This window comes from Pseudophryne corroboree, chromosome 4, assembly GCF_028390025.1.
Source record: "Pseudophryne corroboree isolate aPseCor3 chromosome 4, aPseCor3.hap2, whole genome shotgun sequence".
In the NCBI taxonomy this organism is placed as follows: Eukaryota; Metazoa; Chordata; class Amphibia; order Anura; family Myobatrachidae; genus Pseudophryne; species Pseudophryne corroboree.
Window position 1 is genome coordinate 652144374 of NC_086447.1, and position 21835 is coordinate 652166208.

Below are 21835 nucleotides of genomic sequence, written 5' to 3' on the forward strand. Positions count from 1 at the left end.
TGGTCACTGTGTCAGCAAACTGCAAAACTAAAATGCACCACAGATATAGAATGTAGATGGATAGTATACTTAACGACGACACAGAGGTAGGTACAGCAGTGGCCTTCCGTACTGTACTGCTATATATACTGGTGGTCACTGTGTCAGCAAACTGCACAACTGATATGCACCACAGGTATAGAATCTAGATGGATAGTATACTTGACGACACAGAGGTAGGTACAGCAGTGGCCTTCCGTACTGTACTGCTATATATACTGGTGGTCACTGTGTCAGCAAACTGCAAAACTAAAATGCACCACAGGTATAGAATTAGAATGTAGATGGATAGTATACTTAATGATGACACAGAGGTAGGTACAGCAGTGGCCTTCCGTACCGTACTGCTATATATACTGGTGGTCACTGTGTCAGCAAACTGCAAAACTAAAATGCACCACAGGTATAGAATGTAGATGGATAGTATACTTAATGACGACACAGAGGTAGGTACAGCAGTGGCCTTCCGTACCGTACTGCTATATATACTGGTGGTCACTGTGTCAGCAAACTGCACAACTGAAATGCACCACAGGTATAGAATCTAGATGGATAGTATACTTGACGACACAGAGGTAGGTACAGCAGTGGCCTTCCGTACCGTACTGCTATATATACTGGTGGTCACTGTGTCAGCAAACTGCAAAACTAAAATGCACCACAGGTATAGAATTAGAATGTAGATGGATAGTATACTTAATGACGACACAGAGGTAGGTACAGCAGTGGCCTTCCGTACCGTACTGCTATATATACTGGTGGTCACTGTGTCAGCAAACTGCAAAACTAAAATGCACCACAGGTATAGAATGTAGATGGATAGTATACTTAATGACGACACAGAGGTAGGTACAGCAGTGGCCTTCCGTACCGTACTGCTATATATACTGGTGGTCACTGTGTCAGCAAACTGCACAACTGAAATGCACCACAGGTATAGAATCTAGATGGATAGTATACTTGACGACACAGAGGTAGGTACAGCAGTGGCCTTCCGTACCGTACTGCTATATATACTGGTGGTCACTGTGTCAGCAAACTGCACAACTGAAATGCACCACAGGTATAGAATCTAGATGGATAGTATACTTGACGACACAGAGGTAGGTACAGCAGTGGCCTTCCGTACCGTACTGCTATATATACTGGTGGTCACTGTGTCAGCAAACTGCAAAACTAAAATGCACCACAGGTATAGAATGTAGATGGATAGTATACTTAATGACGACACAGAGGTAGGTACAGCAGTGGCCTTCCGTACTGCTATATATACTGGTGGTCACTGTGTCAGCAAACTGCACAACTGAAATGCACAACAGGTATAGAATGTAGATGGATAGTATACTTAATGACGACACAGAGGTAGGTACAGCAGTGGCCTTCCGTACCGTACTGCTATATATACTGGTGGTCACTGTGTCAGCAAACTGCAAAACTAAAATGCACCACAGGTATAGAATTAGAATGTAGATGGATAGTATACTTAATGACGACACAGAGGTAGTTACAGCAGTGGCCTTCCGTACCGTACTGCTATATATACTGGTGGTCACTGTGTCAGCAAAACTCTGCACTGTACTCCACCTATATAATATTATACTGGTGGTCCCGACTCCCCAGTCCCCACAATAAAGCAGCACACTGAGCACAGATATGGAGTGTTTTTCAGGCAGACAACGTATACTGGTGGTCACTGTCAGCAAAACTCTGCACTGTACTCCTGCTATATAATACAGCTGCTCCCTAGTCCCCACAATTAAGCAGTGTGAGCACAGATATATGCAGCACACTGAGCACAGATATGGAGTATTTTTTTCAGGCAGAGAACGGATAAAACTGGTGGTCACTGATCAGCAAAACTCTGCACTGTACTCCTCCTATATTAATATAAAGCTGCTCCCCAGTCCCCACAATGATATAAGCAAGCACAAATATTTGCATCAACTCAACAATGAATAAACGGAGAGGACGCCAGCCACGTCCTCTCCCTAACATTTCCAATGCACGAGTGAAAATGGCGGCGACACGCGGCTGCTTATATAGAATCCGAATCTCGCGAGAATCCGACAGCGGGATGATGACGTTCGGGCGCGCTCAGGTTAACCGAGCCATACGGGAGAATCCGAGTATGGCTCGGACCTGTGTAAAAAGGGTGAAGTTCGGGGGGGTTCGGTTTCCGAGAAACCGAACCCGCTCATCACTAATATATATATATATATATATATATATATATATATATAACAGAAGTTTTGTAGGCGGCACTCACGGCTCCAAGAAAAGAAAGACAGAACGCTGTCTAATTCAAATCGACGTTTCAATGTTTATATTCAAACATTTTCATCAGGATCCTGATGAAAATGTTTGAATATAAACATTGAAACGTCGATTTGAATTAGACAGCGTTCTGTCTTTCTTTTCTTGGAGCCGTGAGTGCCGCCTACAAAACTTCTGTTACGTATAGGTGATTGCATAGTCACCATTGGAGGGCACTGGCATTATATCAATATATTTGTTTGCAAGGAGGAGTGCCGCAAACAGTCTGTGTATATATATATATATATATATATATATATATATATATATATAAAACAACTGAAACTGTTTAAAATGAAAGAAACAAAAGATTGAGTGTTTTCACTAAAGGTGGGTACACACGTTGCGATATAGTGAACTATATCGCTCATTTTCCCCCTCCTGAGCGATACAGTTTACTGTATCATCCAGTGTGTATTCAGCTGACGACGAGCGATGTATGGCTCCGTGGGTCAATTTGATGCATGCCCCGGCTGGCCGCGGCATGGCATCACTGTGTGATATCATTAGTGATATCACACAGTGTGTATGCCAGCCGACTGGCAGCCCAGCCTTGGAGGGGAAACACTAGGTGATGTCGCTCACTGAGCACATCGCCAAGTGTGTACCCACCTTAAGAAATAACCAGCGTTTCTGAAAATAAATTTTAAGACAATATTTTGGGGAGTATTTTAAACAAACTGAAATACTGAAAATAAAATATATTACATTAACACAGCGGACATTTTCATCTAACACTATTTTATGTCCGTTTTTAGGACATGAGACCGATCCAATGATAAAAATATTTTAAATTAATAACTAAAGATTAATGGTTTCAAAGTACAATTTATTGAACCCAATATGCACTACATTATTTAAACTTTTCTTGTCAGATTATTTATTTGTCATGGGCACATGACTGGGACCACGGCCAAGACTGGTACAAACTAGAAACTTTGATATGTGTTTTTAAACACAGTATAGACAGTCTTAGTATACACTAGAGATATGTGTCTATGCAATGACAGTTGTAGAACTTGAATAGTCAGTAGCAGCTCTGTACCCAGATGACATGTGGATAAGAAACCATGTGCAGGAGGCTAAGTATAGGCTTAGCAGACTGTAGTAATACACAGGTTTAGCTGCAGGAGGCAGACAACACACTGGTATAGTATTGGAGACTAGAGAAGATGTAGACTGAACCAAAGTATTCTACCTGGCAGCTGTAGTAGAGTTACTGTAGGCAGTCAATGGTGACAGTTTAATCACAGGTACAGTATGTATCATGTGTGAGACTGCATGCAGAAAGCTGAAAATGCAGACCGTAGCTGGAGACTCTGTAAAAACTGCAGAGAGCATACAGCACACTGGTGATTAGGATCAGCGCTGATTACAGCAGGAGTAAGGCTGGGGCCACACATAGCGGCCAAGTGGGTCCCGTTCGTGGCCGGGAGGGGGGTTTGTGTGCACACGGATCCTGTTCTGCGTGATGCTGCAGAACAGGATCCGGCCAGTGACACATGGGATTTCAGATTTTCAGTGGAACACTGCGTTCACATTGAAATCCTGCCGCCCTGTCATCTGACCCTTCCACACATGTGCAGTCTCCTTGCGGCCAAGCGGGTCGCGCTGGACGAGACCCGCTTGGCCGCTATGTGTGGCCCTAGCCTAATGCTGATTGTAATTCAGCTTGCAGACTATACTGAAAGGGCTGAATATATTGTAGATTGCAGCTAGGAGATAGCAATGTGGGAATTGCTCTGGTTTGCAGATTGGCTGTAGGTGCTTGCAACTTGGAAACTGCAAGGGATTGCAGATTGGAGCTACAGATACAGGAGCAAGGAATCTATTAGAAGTCAAGTTGAACTGACAAAGCACAGGAGCCTAGGAATCATTTATATAGGGCACTGTACACAAGGATTGGATACTGAAGTCATGTGAGTAATAAGATCTTGGAGACTGGCTGCAATATTGTTAGCTGATTTCAGACAAGATGGCTGCACACATACAGCAGGAACATCATTCAGAAGTTGAACAAACAGGTACATCCTGAGATGACTGGCCAGCAGAGACATGCCAGACAGTAATTTGGCAGTGGAAGCTGTGGTAGGAGGTTTTGAGAACCTGCAGTGTAACCCTTCTAGTTTATTTTGTTATACTTCGTAAGAGAACACTGGGCTTGGGAACCGATTCAGCATTGAATGCTGCAGCGGCAGCGTTTGCATGCTGGGGCCTTTTGAAGTGTGTGCACGTGCAACAGCCGCACTACGCGTGCACACACTGCGAACGCCTCTGCCTGATTGACAGGTAGAGGTGTTCGTGGGGCAGGAGGGGGCGTCATGTCGGCATTTAGGGGGTGGCGACTCAGTGTTGGGGGGGGAGCGATCCGGACAATGGAGGCATATCCAGACCGTTTGCTGGGTGAGGCGCGGCGGACACTGCAGCTAGGCTGCGTAGGCAGAGGGCTACCCTAAACATGTGAAAGCATCACAACTGTACCATGCTTTTGCATGTTTGCAGGGGGGGCTGGATCCGGCATGTAGGACGGACTTGCCCTCTGCTGGGCGTCCCCCGCATGTCAGGGTATTGGATCGTAGATGTGCGCTTTTTTGCACATTTACGATCCATGCTGAATTAGGCCCATGGTCTTGTCTTTCACACAGTGAACAGTGTGGTGCAATGGTGACTATAGCCCCTTTAAGGTAGGGTAGCCTTTTAAGTTCTCTAAACTGTGAACCCCCTGGCTGTTATTTGCCTGTAATCACTGCCTTTGTACTTTTAAACTTAGCCATTTTCTATTTTTGATATGAAATAAATATGCATTTGCAACTTTCCATTTGTGATTACAAACTGACAGAGATATTGTGTACCCTTGGCTAACACATAAGACTCCTTGAGCTCATACGCGCACGCAGGGGGGTTTCGAGTATCTGGAAACCCCCCCTGCCCGCTGATCACTCAGCGCAGCTGACCAAGATACAGATATATTTTATTCTAAGATGAGGCGCTCAGGCAACAGTGTGCCTGTAATGCGGCAGCGCTCCTCCCTTATACTGTCCTGCTGCCGCCATCAGCCGCGTCCCTCGGCAGCCGAGTCCCGCGTCCCTCTGCACTGTCCTCCCACCTGCCGCCAAGTCCCACGTCAGTGCCTATCCTCTTCTCTCCACCCGCGCCGCTCTGCCTGTCCTTCATTGTCCACCCAGCCTAAGTCTTGCTGGGTTGCAGGAGCCCGCTGTAGCCACTGCACAATATGGGTAGCCTTCTCCCGACCTCAGGTAACTGCACCTCACCACATTCTGCCGCTGATGCTGACTTTCTCTCCCCCATGCCACTATCTCTCTCTTCCTATGCCTCCTCCCTCTCTCTCTCCCCATGAACCCCACTCTCCATGTTCCCTCTCTCTCTCATAACCCTCCCCATGCTCCCTCTCTCCATGCACCTCTCCCCCACCCCATGCCTCACCTTGCTTCTCTCTCCCCATGCCCCCCCCCCTCTAACCCCATGCCTCTCTCTCTGTGTTGCTGCCCGTGCCTCCCTTGTCTCTGTATATGTGTGTATACATTATATATATATATATATATATATATATATATATAAAATAAGAATTTACTCACCGGTAATTCTATTTCTCGTAGTCCGTAGTGGATGCTGGGAACTCCGTAAGGACCATGGGGAATAGCGGCTCCGCAGGAGACTGGTCACAGCTAAGAAAGATTTAGGACTACCTGGTGTGCACTGGCTCCTCCCTCTATGCCCCTCCTCCAGACCTCAGTTAGGATACTGTGCCCGGAAGAGCTGACACAATAAGGTAAGGATTTTGGAATCCCGGGTAAGACTCATACCAGCCACACCAATTACACCGTATAACTCGTGATACTATACCCAGTTAACAGTATGAAAAATAACTAAGCCTCTCAACAGATGGCTCTAAACAATAACCCTTTAGTTAGGCAATAACTATATACAAGTATTGCAGACAATCCGCACTTGGGATGGGCGCCCAGCATCCACTACGGACTACGAGAAATAGAATTACCGGTGAGTAAATTCTTATTTTCTCTGACGTCCTAGTGGATGCTGGGAACTCCGTAAGGACCATGGGGATTATACCAAAGCTCCCAAACGGGCGGTAGAGTGCGGATGACTCTGCAGCACCGAATGAGCAAAAGCAAGGTCCTCCTCAGCCAGGGTATCAAACTTGTAGAACCTAGCAAACGTGTTTGAACCCGACCAAGTAGCAGCTCGGCAAAGTTGTAAAGCCAAGACCCCTCGGGCAGCCGCCCAAGAAGAGCCCACTTTCCTCGTGGAATGGGCTTTTACAGATTTAGGATGCGGCAGTCCAGCCGCAGAATGTGCAAGTTGAATCGTACTACAGATCCAGCGAGCAATAGACTGCTTTGAAGCAGGAGCACCCAGCTTGTTGGGCGCATACAGGATAAATAGCGAGTCAGTTTTCCTGACTCCAGCCGTCCTGGAAACATAGATTTTCAGGGCCCTGACTACGTCCAGCAACTTGGAATCCTCCAAGTCCTTAGTAGCCGCAGGCACCACAATAGGTTGGTTCAAATGAAAAGCAGATACCACCTTAGGAAGAAATTGGGGACGAGTCCTCAATTCCGCCCTATCCATATGGAAAATCAGATATGGGCTTTTACAGGACAAAACCGCCAATTCTGACACACGCCTAGCTGAGGCCAAGGCCAACAGCATGACTACCTTCCACGTGAGATACTTCAACTCCACGGTCTGAAGTGGCTCAACCAATGTGATTTTAGGAAATCCAACACAACGTTGAGATCCCAAGGTGCCACTGGAGGCACAAAAGGGGGCTGAATATGCAGCACTCCCTTAACAAACGTCTGAACTTCAGGCAGTGAAGCCAGTTCTTTCTGAAAGAAAATCGACAGAGCCGAAATCTGGACCTTAATGGAGCCTAATTTGAGGCCCATAGTCACCCCTGACTGTAGGAAGTGCAGAAATCGACCCAGCTGAAATTCCTCCGTTGGGGCCCTTCTGGCCTCACACCACGCAACATATTTTCGCCATATGCGGTGATAATGGTTTGCGGTCACCTCCTTCCTAGCTTTAATCAGCGTAGGGATGACTTCCTCCGGAATGCCCTTTTCCTTCAGGATCCGGCGTTCAACCGCCATGCCGTCAAACGCAGTCGCGGTAAGTCTTGGAACAGACAGGGTCCCTGCTGCAGCAGGTCCTGTCTGAGCGGCAGAGGCCATGGGTCCTCTGAGATCATTTCTTGAAGTTCTGGGTACCAAGCTCTTCTTGGCCAATCCGGAACCACAAGTATAGTTCTTACTCCTCTCCTTCTTATTATTCTCAGTACCTTGGGTATGAGAGGCAGAGGAGGGAACACATAAACCGACTGGTACACCCACGGTGTCACTAGAGCGTCCACAGCTATCGCCTGAGGGTCCCTTGACCTGGCGCAATATCTTTTTAGCTTTTTGTTGAGGCGGGACGCCATCATGTCCACCTGTGGCCTTTCCCAACGGTGTACAATCATTTGGAAGACTTCTGGATGAAGTCCCCACTCTCCCGGGTGGAGGTCGTGCCTGCTGAGGAAGTCTGCTTCACAGTTGTCCACTCCCGGAATGAACACTGCTGACAGTGCTAACACATGATTTTCCGCCCATCGGAGAATCCTTGTGGCTTCTGCCATCGCCATCCTGCTTCTTGTGCCGCCCTGACGGTTTACATGGGCGACCGCCGTGATGTTGTCTGACTGGATCAACACCGGCTGGTGTTGAAGCAGGGGTCTTGCCTGACTTAGGGCATTGTAAATGGCCCTTAGTTCCAGAATATTTATGTGTAGGGAAGTCTCCTGACTTGTCCATAGTCCTTGGAAGTTTCTTCCCTGTGTGACTGCCCCCCAACCTCGAAGGCTGGCATCCGTGGTCACCAGGATCCAGTCCTGTATGCCGAATCTGCGGCCCTCTAGAAGATGAGCACTCTGCAGCCACCACAGTAGCGACACCCTGGCCCTTGGAGACAGGGTTATCAGCCGATGCATCTGAAGATGCGACCCGGACCACTTGTCCAACAGATCCCACTGAAAGATCCTTGCATGGAACCTTCCGAATGGAATTGCTTCGTAAGAAGCCACCATCTTTCCCAGGACTCGCGTGCAGTGGTGCACCGACACCTGTTTTGGTTTTAGGAGGTCTCTGACTAGAGACGATAACTCCTTGGCCTTCTCCTCCGGGAGAAACACTTTTTTCTGTACTGTGTCCAGAACCATCCCCAGGAACAGTAGACGCGTTGTAGGGACCAACTGCGACTTTGGAATATTCAGGATCCAGACGTGCTGTTGTAGCACTTCCCGAGCTAGTGCTACTCCGATCAACAACTGTTCCCTGGACCTCGCCTTTATAAGGAGATCGTCCAAGTACGGGATAATTAAAACTCCCTTTTTCCGAAGGAGTATCATCATTTCGGCCATTACCTTGGTAAATACCCTCTGTGCCGTGGACAGACCAAACGGCAACGTCTGGAATTGGTAATGACAGTTCTGTACCACAAGTCTGAGGTACTCCTGGTGAGGAGGGTAAATGGGGACATGCAGGTAAGCATCCTTGATGTCCAGTGACACCACGTAATCCCCCTCGTCCAGGCTTGCAATCACCGCTCTGAGCGATTCCATCTTGAACTTGAACCTTCTTATATAAGTGTTCAAAGATTTTTAATTTAAAATGGGTCTCACCGAACCGTCCGGTTTCGGTACCATAAACATTGTGGAATAGTAACCCCGTCCTTGTTGAAGGAGGGGTACCTTGATTATTACCTGCTGAGAATACAGCTTGTGAATCGCCTCCAGCACTGCCTCCCTGTCCGGGGGAGCTGTCGGCAAGGCAGATTTGAGGAAACGGCGAGGGGGAGACGTCTCGAATTCCAGCTTGTACCCCTGAGATACTACCTGTAGAATCCAGGGATCCACCCGTGAACGAGCCCACTGGTTGCTGAAGTTCTTGAGACGGGCCCCCACCGTACCTGGCTCTGCCTGTGGAGCCCCAGCGTCATGCGGTGGACTTAGAGGAAGCGGGGGAGGACTTTTGTTCCTGGGAACTGGCTGTATGTTGCAGCTTTTTCCCTCTACCTCTGCCTCTGGGCAGAAAGGACGTGCCTCTAACCCGCTTGCCTTTCTGGGGCCGAAAGGACTGTACCTGATAATACGGTGCTTTCTTTGGCTGTGAGGGAACATGGGGTAAAAATGCTGACTTCCCAGCTGTTGCTGTGGAAACGAGGTCCGAGAGACCATCCCCAAACAACTCCTCACCCTTGTAAGGCAAAACTTCCATGTGCCTTTTAGAATCTGCATCTCCTGTCCATTGCCGAGTCCACAATCCTCTCCTGGCAGAAATGGACATTGCATTTATTTTAGATGCCAGCCGGCAAATATCCCTCTGTGCATCTCTCATGTATAAGAGAGCGTCTTTAATATGCTCTACGGTTAGCAATATAGTGTCCCTGTCTAGGGTATCAATGTTTTCCGACAGGGAATCTGACCACGCAGCTGCAGCACTGCACATCCATGCTGAAGCAATAGCCGGTCTCAGTATAATTCCTGAGTGTGTATATACAGACTTCAGGATAGCCTCCTGCTTCCTATCAGCAGGTTCTTTTAGGGCGGCCGTGTCCGGAGACGGTAGTGCCACCTTCTTTGACAGGCGTGTGAGCGCTTTATCCACCCTAGGGGATGTCTCCCAACGTGACCTATCCTCTGGCGGGAAAGGGTACGCCATTAGTAACTTTTTAGAAATTACCAGTTTCTTATCGGGGGAAGCCCACGCTTCTTCACATACTTGATTTAATTCATCAGAAGGGGGAAAAACCACTGGTAGTTTTTTCTCCCCAAACATAATACCCTTTTTTGTGGTATCTGGGGTAATATCAGAAACGTGCAACACATTTTTCATTGCCGTAATCATGTAACGGGTGGCTCTATTGGAATGTACACTAGTCTCATCATCGTCGACACTGGAGTCAGTATCCGTGTCGACATCTGTGTCTGCCATCTGAGGTAGCGGGCGTTTTAGAGCCCCTGATGGCTTTTGAGACGCCTGGGCAGGCACGAGCTGAGAAGCCGGCTGTCCCACATCTGCTATGTCGTCAAACCTTTTATGTAAGGCGTTGACACTGTCACGTAATTCCTTCCACATGTCCATCCATTCAGGTGTCGACCCCGCAGGGGGTGACATCACATTTATCGGCCCCTGCCCCGCCTCCACATAAGCCTCCTCATCAAACATGTCGACACAGCCGTACCGACACACCGCACACACACAGGGAATGCTCTGACTGAGGACAGGACCCCACAAAGTCCTTTGGGGAGACAGAGAGAGAGTATGCCAGCACACACCAGAGCGCTATATAATGCAGGGATTCACACTACACACAGTGATTTTTCCCCTATAGCTGCTAATATTACACAGATTGTGCCTAAATTTAGTGCCCCCCCTCTCTTTTTTACCCTATGGAGTCTGGAAACTGCAGGGGAGAGCCTGGGGAGCGTCCTTCCAGCGGAGCTGTGAGGGAAAATGGCGCCAGTGTGCTGAGGGAGATAGCTCCGCCCCTTTTTCGGCAGACTTCTCCCGCTTTTTTATGGAAGTTATGGCAGGGGATTTTACCCATATATAGTCTTAATGACTATATTATGTGGTAATTTGCCAAGTAAGGTACTCTTATTGCAGCCCCCCCCAGCGCCCTGCACCCATCAGTGACCGGAGTGTGTGGGGAGCAATGGCGCACAGCTGCAGTGCTGTGCGCTACCTTAATAAAGACCGAAGTCTTCTGCCGCCGATTTCCAGGAACGTCTTCTTGCTTCTGGCTCTGCAAGGGGGACGGCGGCGCGGCTCCGGGACCGGACGACCGAGGCTGGGCCTGTGTTCGATCCCTCTGGAGCTAATGGTGTCCAGTAGCCTAGAAGCCCAAGCTAGCTGCAAGCAGGTAGGTTCGCTTCTCTCCCCTCGGTCCCTCGTAGCAGTGAGTCTGTTGCCAGCAGATCTCACTGAAAATAAAAAACCTAATTTATACTTTCTTTTCTAGAAGCTCAGGAGAGCCCCTAGTGTGCATCCAGCTCGGCCGGGCACAAAATTCTAACTGAGGTCTGGAGGAGGGGCATAGAGGGAGGAGCCAGTGCACACCAGGTAGTCCTAAATCTTTCTTAGTTGTGCCCAGTCTCCTGCGGAGCCGCTATTCCCCATGGTCCTTACGGAGTTCCCAGCATCCACTAGGACGTCAGAGAAATATATATATTACACCAAAGATGCCGGCACTCCGCCCCAATGTTAGACTTTCCAAGTAACAAATATATTTAGGCGACTTGCACCAAAAGCTTAATCAAACTACGCATTTGATGCAAAGATTAAGCGTTTGGTGCAAGTCGCCTAAATATATTTGTTTGGAAAGGCCTATATATAATGGAAATCCCCCACTAAAAATCCTGCGTTTGCCCCTGGAGCTATACATAAGTCTGGTATCCTCTCCTCAGCATATGCATCTCCCTGATAAGGAATATCTGGCAGAACACCTTGCTTAAAGCCCATATAGACGGGCCGATGCGGGAGAGATGTGTGCTGAGCGAACCGCCGCTAAGCACAACGCGATCTGTGTTGAGCATGCAGGGGGAGACGGGGGGGCCGCTCACTTCACCCAGCGGGTGAAGTGAGCGACCCGCTAGATTGGCCTGCACAGCAGGTTAATCTAGCACCAGCGATAGCGATGCGCGGGGCTGCGCATCGATATCGCTGTTAGGGCTACACACGGAGTGATCTTGCTGAAAATCTAAGCAATCTAGTCAGATTGCTTAAATTATCGCTCCGTGTGTACCCCCCTTAAGACCAAAGGTGAATCCGATAGGTATTTTGCTTCTTTCAACCTCATTAACTATGTTACTATGTTACTAAATCAATCTGTTCTTATCTGGTCCAATATCTCATTTGCCTGGGGCTTTCACTTTTGCTTAGTTCATCATATCACAAGGTTCTACATGTCCAGGTGCTACGTGAAGACAATCACCTTTAAGGGGGGTACACACGGAGAGATCAGTGCTTAAATTCTAAGCAATCTGACTAGATTGCTTAGAAGTTAAGCACTGATCTCTCCGTGTGTACCCCCCACAGAGAAATGTGTGATGAGCGATCTGTGTGATGAGCGTGATGAGAAATGTGTGATGAGCGATCTGTGTTAAGATTGCTCAGTACACATCTCTCCCGTCAGTACTGGCCTTTAGTTCCAGTATCTTATCCACCTCTTTATTGACTATTATGAGGACTGCAGAGCTCACTTGAGATTTGCCTATTAGGCCTACATTTTATAGCTTCAACATGATGGACTACTATATGAGTATGTCCAGGCTTCTTGATAAATTGAGGATGTTATACCTCCAGTACCTCCCCCATCTCCCTGCTCTGCATCCATTGTACCACCCATACAACTACATCTTGCTTCTGGTGATCTAATAGGTTGATCTGTCCCAGTGTTGTCCAAGACCTAGCAACAGCACTCCCTCCTGACAACTAGCTTGTGGCCATGCCTATCATAACCCTGATTTTTACATTCCTGTGCTACTCGCAAGTGGAATGCGTAAGTTTCAGTAACTGTCTCATCACTTCTCACATATTTAATGGTAGGTACAGGCTGAGTATCCCATATCCAAATATTCCGAAATACGGAATATTCTGAAATACAATTTTTTTTGAGTGAGACTGAGATAGTGAAACCTTTGTTTTCTGATGGCTCGATGTACACAAACTTTGTTTAATGCACAAAGTTATTAAAAGTATTGGCTAAAATTATCTTCAGGCTGTGTGTATAAGGTGTATATGAAACATAAATCCATTCTGTGGTTAGACTTGGGTCCCATTGCCATGATATCTCATTATGGTATGCAATTATTCGAAATACGGAAAAATCCGATATCCAGAATACTTCTGGTCCTAAGCATTTTGGATATGGGATACTCAACCTGTACCATGAATATTACTCACCTAGCTCTCACAGACCAGGTCTAAGGATCATGGATGGAGAACATTAGATTTCTGCAGTGCTTCAAACTATGTGAACAACAGCATCTACAGGAAATTCTGCCAATTTCCTCCATACAGGTGGAGATATGACTGCAGTAAATGATTTAGTGTACCAGTCAACCTCTCGTAAAGTGTGATGTTATGAGCTGGTTAGTATGGGTCTAACCACAAATTTCTCTGACAGGGTATGGGTTTGGAACACTTGGTCGCAAACGACCCCCTGCAGAATCTTAACAAGTAAATAAGTCCATAAATAAGCCCATAAGACAGAGCTACAACCTTGGAGTATCAGTTGTGTGAGGAAAATGGAGTTATGTTTAACTTTTTTGCCTACTAAAAACTAAGGATGTACGTCTGAAGGTAAATGGTACCAATGTGAGTTTGGAATCTTAGGAAAACAACAGGAAAAATACAACAGTATTGTCTAGTTTCATGTTTAGAAGCAAGGTGATGGCTCCGAAATCTCCATCAACTCCTAGTCAGTCTGACCAAAATGCAAGGTACAAAATTAATTGGGTGGTTGGGCCACCTCTTTGGTTCCCACAACAGCATTGATTGGGCAGACCCTAGACCAGCTGCTGAATTGTTACCTACTCCTAAAACAGCTATACTAGTGTGAAAAGATGTTTGCTCCCCTTCCTGATTTCTTCTATGTTTGCTAATCTGTCACAGTTGTTTCAGATCTTCAAACAAAATTGAATATAACATAAAGACAACCTAAGCATTGAGTCCTATTGGAGAGAGAGCGCTATATAAATAAAAGTATTATTATTATTATTATTATTATTATTATTATTATTACATTTACGGAATTAAGAAAGTGATCCAATTACAACTGACCCGGTGTGAAAAAGTAATTGCCCCTGAGCTAAACATTTAACTAGTGAACCAAATTGAACTTATGATTGGGTTGAATTAGGCTAGATACAATCAGGCTTGATTGCTGCCAGCCCTGTTGAATCTAAACATCACTACAATAGAACTTTTCCAGCAATGTGAAGTTGGTTACAAGGGTTCAAAAGCAGCACAGTATGTTGCAATCAAAAGATATTCCAGAAGAGATGAGAAAGAAATTTACTGAAATATATCTGTCTGTAAAGGGTTACAAAGCTGTTTCTAATGCTCTGGGACTCCAGCAAAACCGCAGTGAGAACTATTATATCCCAATGGAGAACATTTGAAACAGTGGTGAATCTTACCTAGAGTGGCCCATCTACTATAATTCCTCCATGAGGGCATCAACAACTCTACAAGGTCACAAAAGAACACAAACATTTAAGGCCCTGCAGGATTCACTTGTATCAGTTAATGTCAATATTCATAATTCCACTATGAGATAGAGACTGTGAAAAAATGGTATCCATGGGATAGGTGCAAGGCAAAAACCACTGCTTACCAAGAGGATCATTTACCAAAAAACACATCTGATGAGTCAAAAATTTAACTTTTTGGAAGCCATGGGTCCCGTTACATCTGGAGTTAAGTTAACAAAGCAATCCACATTAAGAACATCATACCCACAGTCAGACATGGTGGTAGTGTGATGGTGTGGTGATGCTTAGCTGCTTCAAGACATGGGAAACTTGCCATAATTGATAGAATCATGAATTCTACTCTCTACTAAAAAGTTTGTTGGAGAATATCAGGTCATAACTCTATAACCTGAAGCTCATGACCAATGTGGTTAGGCAGCAAGACAACGATCTGAAGCACAGGAGCAAATCTACCTCTGAATGGCTCATAAAAAACACATTTAAGTTTTTGACGTGATTTTTTTTTAGAGCTTTTAGATGTCGTGGCAGGACTGTAAGCAGGCAGTTCATAATTGAAAACCCTCTAATGTGGCTGCATTAAAGCAATTCTGCAAAAAAACCTCCAAAGTATGTGAAAGACTTATCTCCACTTATCGGAAGTGTTTGGTTGCAGTTGCTACTAAAGGTGTCACAACCAGTTATTAGGTTTAGGGGGACACTTAATTTTTCACATATGTGATCTAGGTTTTGGACAACTCTGTTCTTCAATTAATGGAATGATCAATTAAAAACTGTATTTTGTGTTTACTCATGTTGTCTTTGTCTTATATAAAGTTTTGTTTAACATTCTGAAGCAAGTGTGACAAATATGGAAAAACAGAAGAAATTAGAAAGAGGACAAAAACTTTTTCACACCACTGTACATAAAGAGAAATATACTTAAGTCCATGTTAAATATCAGAATTAGCCCGTATGTGTCTGTTAGGCAAAAAAAGTATTTCCAGTACTGGATGGCAAACTGCTAGTAAAGAAAGTTCCAAAGTCTGTAACTAGCAGGTGTCTGGGCGACATTGTTCAGTTGATTGGTTGGTAGATATTCTCCTGCTGTACACAGTGGAGGAAGATGCCTCTATTATATGCAGCAATGCAATTGTGTTTTTCTGACCAAAGAGGGCATCACCACTATGACACAATCATTCCTTCTGCGTAATGAAGCTAGGCACCTAATAATAGTGTTTATTTTTACTGTTTTTCCCCCACTCATTTCAAAACCTCACTATGCCACTGGGAGCCACAGCTCATAGGGAAGTCTTGCTGCTTGTGGCCTGGTCAGTTGGTAATTGCAGTAAGGCTTAGGAAGTTTCAGTACACCTCCTCTCAGTCATGGAGGATCCACTGGCTAAGCGCTTAAGGCATTTAAAAAGAGTGACATCTTGGGTAAAGCATCAGCTCATTCCATGGTCTTGCCCAAGACCACAGAATAAGGTCATTCAATGGCATAAGTTCATTCCACGGTCTTGCCCAATAAATCCTCACTTTTAACAGGGTTGCAGAGCTGCTAAAACCCCACCTTTTGACCAATGCTCCTGCAAGAACTGAGTAGTGGGGCTGCCAGATGGGGACATCCTTCCCAAGTCACAGGGATGTTCACTACAGCAAACAACCTGCTTAGCTAATGTCTTTGGGTCCAAGCTCAATTCTTATGGCCTCATATTGGGCCTATTCAGGTTTGTTACCAAACCAAAAAAGTAAGCAATTGGGCAAAACCATGTAGCACTGCAGGTGGGGCAGATGTAACGTGCAGAGAGATTTAGATTTTGGTAGGGTGTGTTCAAACTGAAATCTAAATTTCAGTGTAGAAATGAAGCAGCCAGTATTTACCATGCACAGAAACAGTATAACCCACCCACATCTAACTCTCTCTGCACATGTTACATCTGCCTCACTTGCAGTGCAACATGGTTTTGCCCAATTGCTTACTTTTTTGGTTTGCTAACAAACCTGAATAACCCCCATAGTTCCAATCTTGTTGTCTGCACATAGGAACACTCCATGTCTGCCTGCATCTCAGGATGTACTTCTGAAGGTACCCCAGTTCTAATGTCATAGACATGCTTGCAGGGAAGTCATTTAGCAATGTATGTTGCCTGGTTGTTGAGTGGCACTCGTTTTTGGAGTTCTTCTAAACAGTTCATCTGCAACTCCACCAGGGTGAATGTCCAGGACTAAGTGATCCCACAACTGCCACCAAATACGGGGATACAAGGCTAATAACTTTTTTGCCCATTTATCATGGCTGGTCTGCCGGGTGCAGCATTGTGCGCTCTCTGAGTGTACGTGGTACCATTGTAAATTCAAAATAATTTAAACAAAGGCAACTAGGAATATACTAAACTTATACATCAAATATAGATATTTATGTCTACAAAAATCACATAGGCATAGAAGTACAGTTAATAACAGCTAAGAGGTTCACAGTTCAAAGAGCAATACTAGACTATCCTACCATAAGCCACTGTTCCTTTCTCAAACCATTTCACAGCCAGAAAAGCAGGGACCGCCATAGAGGCTTAGTAGGTCTGATCCTTAGCATGATCCTTGACCAGTTTGACAAGAGCCAAATTGCCTAGTCAGTCTGTCTACAGAAAAAATAAGAATTCTGAATGGCTGGATTCCATCTGTCCAGTTTCCAAAGTGGTGTGGCCCTGTAAGGCGTGTCCCAGATAGCAGTTACCAGCTGGATTGGGTACCTGCATAATGGATGGTGACACTGAGCATCCCCCAGTACTCAGGTTGCAGCAAGTATTGTTATGCAATAATAGATAATCCATTTCAAGACATGTCACATCCCAGAATTAACTCATGACCAGCTTTTGGACTAAAATGATTCTCCAGTTAATTAGCTCTACCAACACAAAATGACTTACAGCTAATAGAGGAAGCTACACAGTCTTTAATAAGCAGTCAGTACAATGGGGGTCATTCAGACCCGATCGCTGCTGTGCGTTTTCGCACAGCAGCTATCGGGTCTGAACTGCGCATGCGCCGGTGCCGCAGTGCGCCAGTGCATGGCAGGCAGCCGATGGCTGTCTTAGGCTAGCGATCGCCTCTTCCTGACTGTCAGGCAGAGGCGGTAGATGGGCGGGAGGGGGTGGGCCGGCGGCGTTTAGCTGCCGTTTATTGGGCGCGGTCCGGGCAACGCAGGCGTGCCTGATCCGTTGGCGGGGCGGGCCGCGGCGGCTGCGTGACGTCACACACAGCTGATGTAACCCGGGCAGTGACGAGTTACTCCCTGCCAGCGCGCAGTAGCTGCGCTGGTTGGGAGTTACTCCTACAGTACAAAAGCATCGCCGCTGTGCGATGCTTTTGTACTTCTGTGACGGGGTAGGGCCTGACATGCGGGGTGGACTAGCCCTGTGCTGTGCATCCCCCCGCATGTCAGTGTGCCTGATCGTATATTTAGCACAGCTACGATCAACTCTGAATCACCCCCCATGTCTCCTGGCACCTCTGGATGACTGGGTTCTAATAAGCCCAGGTGAACATCACCAGAGCCGGCCTTAGGCATAGGCAAACTAGGCAATTGCCTAGGGCATTTGGTATGCTTAGGGGCACCAGCAGCTTCTGCTGATTAAAATGATATGTGGCATGCCTATATTCTGTGTGTGACTGCGGCTGTATCTGCATACAAAATGCTACGTTGCAGTGTAGTCCTGGAAATCACTGTAATGTAGCATTTCATATGCAGATAAAGCCGCAGTCACACACATAATATAGGCATGCTGCATATCATTTTAATCAGCAGAAGCTGATTGTGCATCCTAGCCACATAGTAATGCAAACAATATGCATTTTTATGTACAAAAGACGCCCGACATTAGCAGAGCTGCCTACTGACTCATGCCAGGCATCTCCGGCAGAACTAGCGGCGGTGCTAGGGGGCACCAGACAAAATCTTGCCTAGGGCATCCTATTGGTTAGGGCCGGCTCTGAACATCACTTTCTTAATAGACATGTTGGTTCACCTGTTGACATTTAAGATGATGACAAAACCACTGTTAAAATACATAGGGTGGATCAATTATTCACGATAACTTTTTGTGTAAAAAAACTGCAATTTTTGCCCGATTGGCAATTCAAATTCAGCCTGTTTTTTCGTTTGAAAAAATCATCTGGTTTTCGCATGAAAAGTCATGGGTCTGAGATAAATTCCCAGATCCATGTGTTTTTAAGGTCGCATTCATTTGTAGGGGATTTTTTTTTTGCCTGCCTCAAGGGCCCGATCTTTTCCGTCTAAGCAAACGGTTATTCCAAGTCCTGATGAACCCATGCAGATTAATCGATCTCGGCTGTCCCCAGAGGAACGTCAGCGTCGTCGTGAGGGTAGACTCTGCCTCTACTGTGGAGCCGCGGATCGTTTTCTCAAGTTTTGCAAGTCTTGTCCGGGAAACGGGCAGTTGTTCCGGAGGAGTCGAGCTAGGGGTTTCTTCTAAACCTTCTCCGTCAGTGGACTGTTTACTCTCCGTGTCTTTGTTCTCCAAGTCAATAGCCAAACCCGTTAAGGCTCTGCTGGACTCTGGGGCTGCAGGAAATTGTATCTTCCAAGTCAGATGAAGGGCTCATTCCGGAGGCCTATCGGGTGTTTTCTGACGTGTTCTCGGAGCAAGCGGCCGATCTCCTACCACCGCATAGACCCTGGGACTGTCCCATTGAGCTCATTCCGGGGAAAATGCCACCTCGGGGTCGCACTTATCCCTTATCATTACCCGAGACCCAAGCTATGTCGGACTATATCAAGTCTAATCTGCAGAAAGGATTCATCCGGCCCTCTACCTCCCCGGCGGGGGCGGGTTTCTTTTTTGTGAAGAAGAAGGACGGAGGGCTAAGACCATGGGGTAAATTTACTAAGGTGGGAGATTTTTAGAACTGGTGATGTTGCCCATGGCAACCAATCAGATTCTACTTACCATTTATCTAGCTGCTTCTAGCAGATAATAGATATAATCTGATTGGTTGCTATGGGCAACATCACCGGTTCTAAAAATCTCCCAACTTAGTAAATTTACCCCCATGTATTGACTATCGTGGTCTAAATGAAGTCACCATTAAGAATAAGTATCCTTTGCCGCTCATTACGGAGCTCTTTGATAGAGTTCGCGGAGCCCGAGTTTTCACCAAACTTGATTTAAGCGGAGCTTATAATTTGATACGTATCCGACAGGGAGACGAATGGAAGATGGCCTTCAATACCAGGGACGGGCATTACGAGTACCTGGTAATGCCGTTTGGCCTCAGCAACGCTCCTGCCGTCTTCCAGGGATTCATTAACGAAGTATTTTGGGATATGCTATACCTAAGTGTCGTGGTATATTTGGATGACATTCTGATATTTTCTAAAAATCTCGCAGAGCACAGAATACAGGTCAAATAGGTACTTCTTCGATTACGAGAGAATCATCTTTATGCCAAGATTTCCAAATGTACCTTTGAGGTTTCTTCTATTCCATTTCTTGGTTACATCATTTCGGGCACGGAGCTTCGTATGGATCCAGAGAAACTCACTGCCATCCGGGACTGGACTCAGCCTCTTTCTTTGAAAGCAGTACAACGATTTCTGGGCTTTGCAAATTACTACCGGAAATTCATAAAGGGATTCTCTACCATCGTGGCACCTATTACTGCCCTTACCAAGAAGGGTTCTGACCCAAGTCATTGGCCCTCTGAAGCTATAGCAGCGTTCGCTCAGTTAAAGGCAGCCTTTATGTCCGCTCCAGTACTTCAGCAACCAGATTTTTCAAAACCATTCTTTTTGGAGGTTGATGCTTCCACGGTAGGCATAGGTGCCGTGCTTTCGCAGTACGCTCCAGATGGGAAGTTACATCCATGTGGTTTCCATTCTCGCAAATTCTCTCCTGCGGAACAGAATTACACCATTGGAGACAAAGAACTTTTGGCAATAAAATCTGCCTTGGAGGAATGGAGATATCTTTTGGAAGGTGCTAAACACCTAATTACAATTTTCACTGATCATAAGAATTTGCTGTACCTCAAGACGGCCCAGTGCTTGAATCCCCGTCAAGCTAGATGGGCGCTCTTCTTTACTCGGTTTTCGTTTGTCATTAAGTACCGGGCTGGGACTTTTAACACCAAGGTGTCAGGAATCGACTCACCACAGCCACATCTGTCCGTCGGTGCGGACTCCGTCCGGGGTCCCTACGTTCTGCTGTCGTCCGCTCCTCTGCCGCCAGACGTCATCCTGGGCCTAGGAATGCTCCTGTAACAGCGGGCGTGTGAGCACGCCGCGTTCCCGCCGGGCCGCGGCATGGGCGCCGCCATGACAGTCTCCATCGGTCAGAGTACGGCGGCCAATCCGGAGCTTGGCCGCACCTCCTTTTCCCACTCCAACCAATGTCTGCACACCAGGGGGTATATCAGGAGCTGCAGGGTGAGCCTGTGGTTGTCCTGAACTTTGTGTCACTCCTGCGACCCATGTGCCTGGATTTTCCGTGTTCCTGGTTACCTTCCTGGATCCTCCGTGTTCCTGGTTACCTACCTGTTCCTCCGTGTTCCTGGTTACCTTCCTACATCTCCGTGGAACTACAAGCATCAGCAACCCCTGCATCTGTATTTGGCTCCACACCTAACTACAACCGCAGTGTGCTTCAGCCTCTGCAGTAGAGACTCTCTCCAGGTGCATTCCATCACCTCACCTGTGAAGCAGCTTGCTAGCTGCCTGTGCTTAACGAACTGCTCTGTGAACTTCCACCTGAGTCTCCTGCATCTGCTACCAGGTTTGCTACACATTTATTACCATCTCTGCTGGCTCCACGTTTTAAACCATTCTGGTTCTCACAACAGTGAACTTATCCATCATTACCTTTTCCTCCATAGACTTTCAGCTTCCAAGCTGCACCATTTCCATTGCATACTTTTTATTGTTTATTCCTGCACGTTATTCTGCTGCCTTATTGTGTGAACTTTTATGTTAATAAAACACCATTGCGCTGATGCGCAGAAACCCAATCCAGCCTCCTCACTTCTTCCATCCTACCTCCACTGACCCACTAGCGCCCCCTCCGGGGACACAAGCAAAACCGAACCTGACACAAGGCTGATGCTTTATCCCGTTCCTTAACAGCTTCGAATGAGGAGAATTCCGTTGAGAAGGCTTTGATTCTCAGTCCAGTTTCTATGTCGGTGGCTCCC

At 46.5% G+C, this 21835-nt stretch overlaps 1 protein-coding gene across 5 annotated transcripts in view; it reads left to right on the top strand.

Moving 5' to 3' along the window:
• Positions 1-5408: 5408 nt before the first annotated feature.
• The window catches only part of SIPA1L2 (signal induced proliferation associated 1 like 2), a 795004-nt gene continuing 778577 nt past the window's right edge, over positions 5409-21835 (top strand). For 2 of the 5 annotated variants that reach the window (XM_063917773.1, XM_063917774.1), the window contains exon 1: positions 5409-5609. The gene's annotated coding sequence lies outside the window, so the exon portion shown is untranslated. The remainder of the gene's footprint in view (positions 5610-21835) is intronic. The other 3 variants (XM_063917771.1, XM_063917769.1, XM_063917772.1) reach the window with 2 other exon arrangements.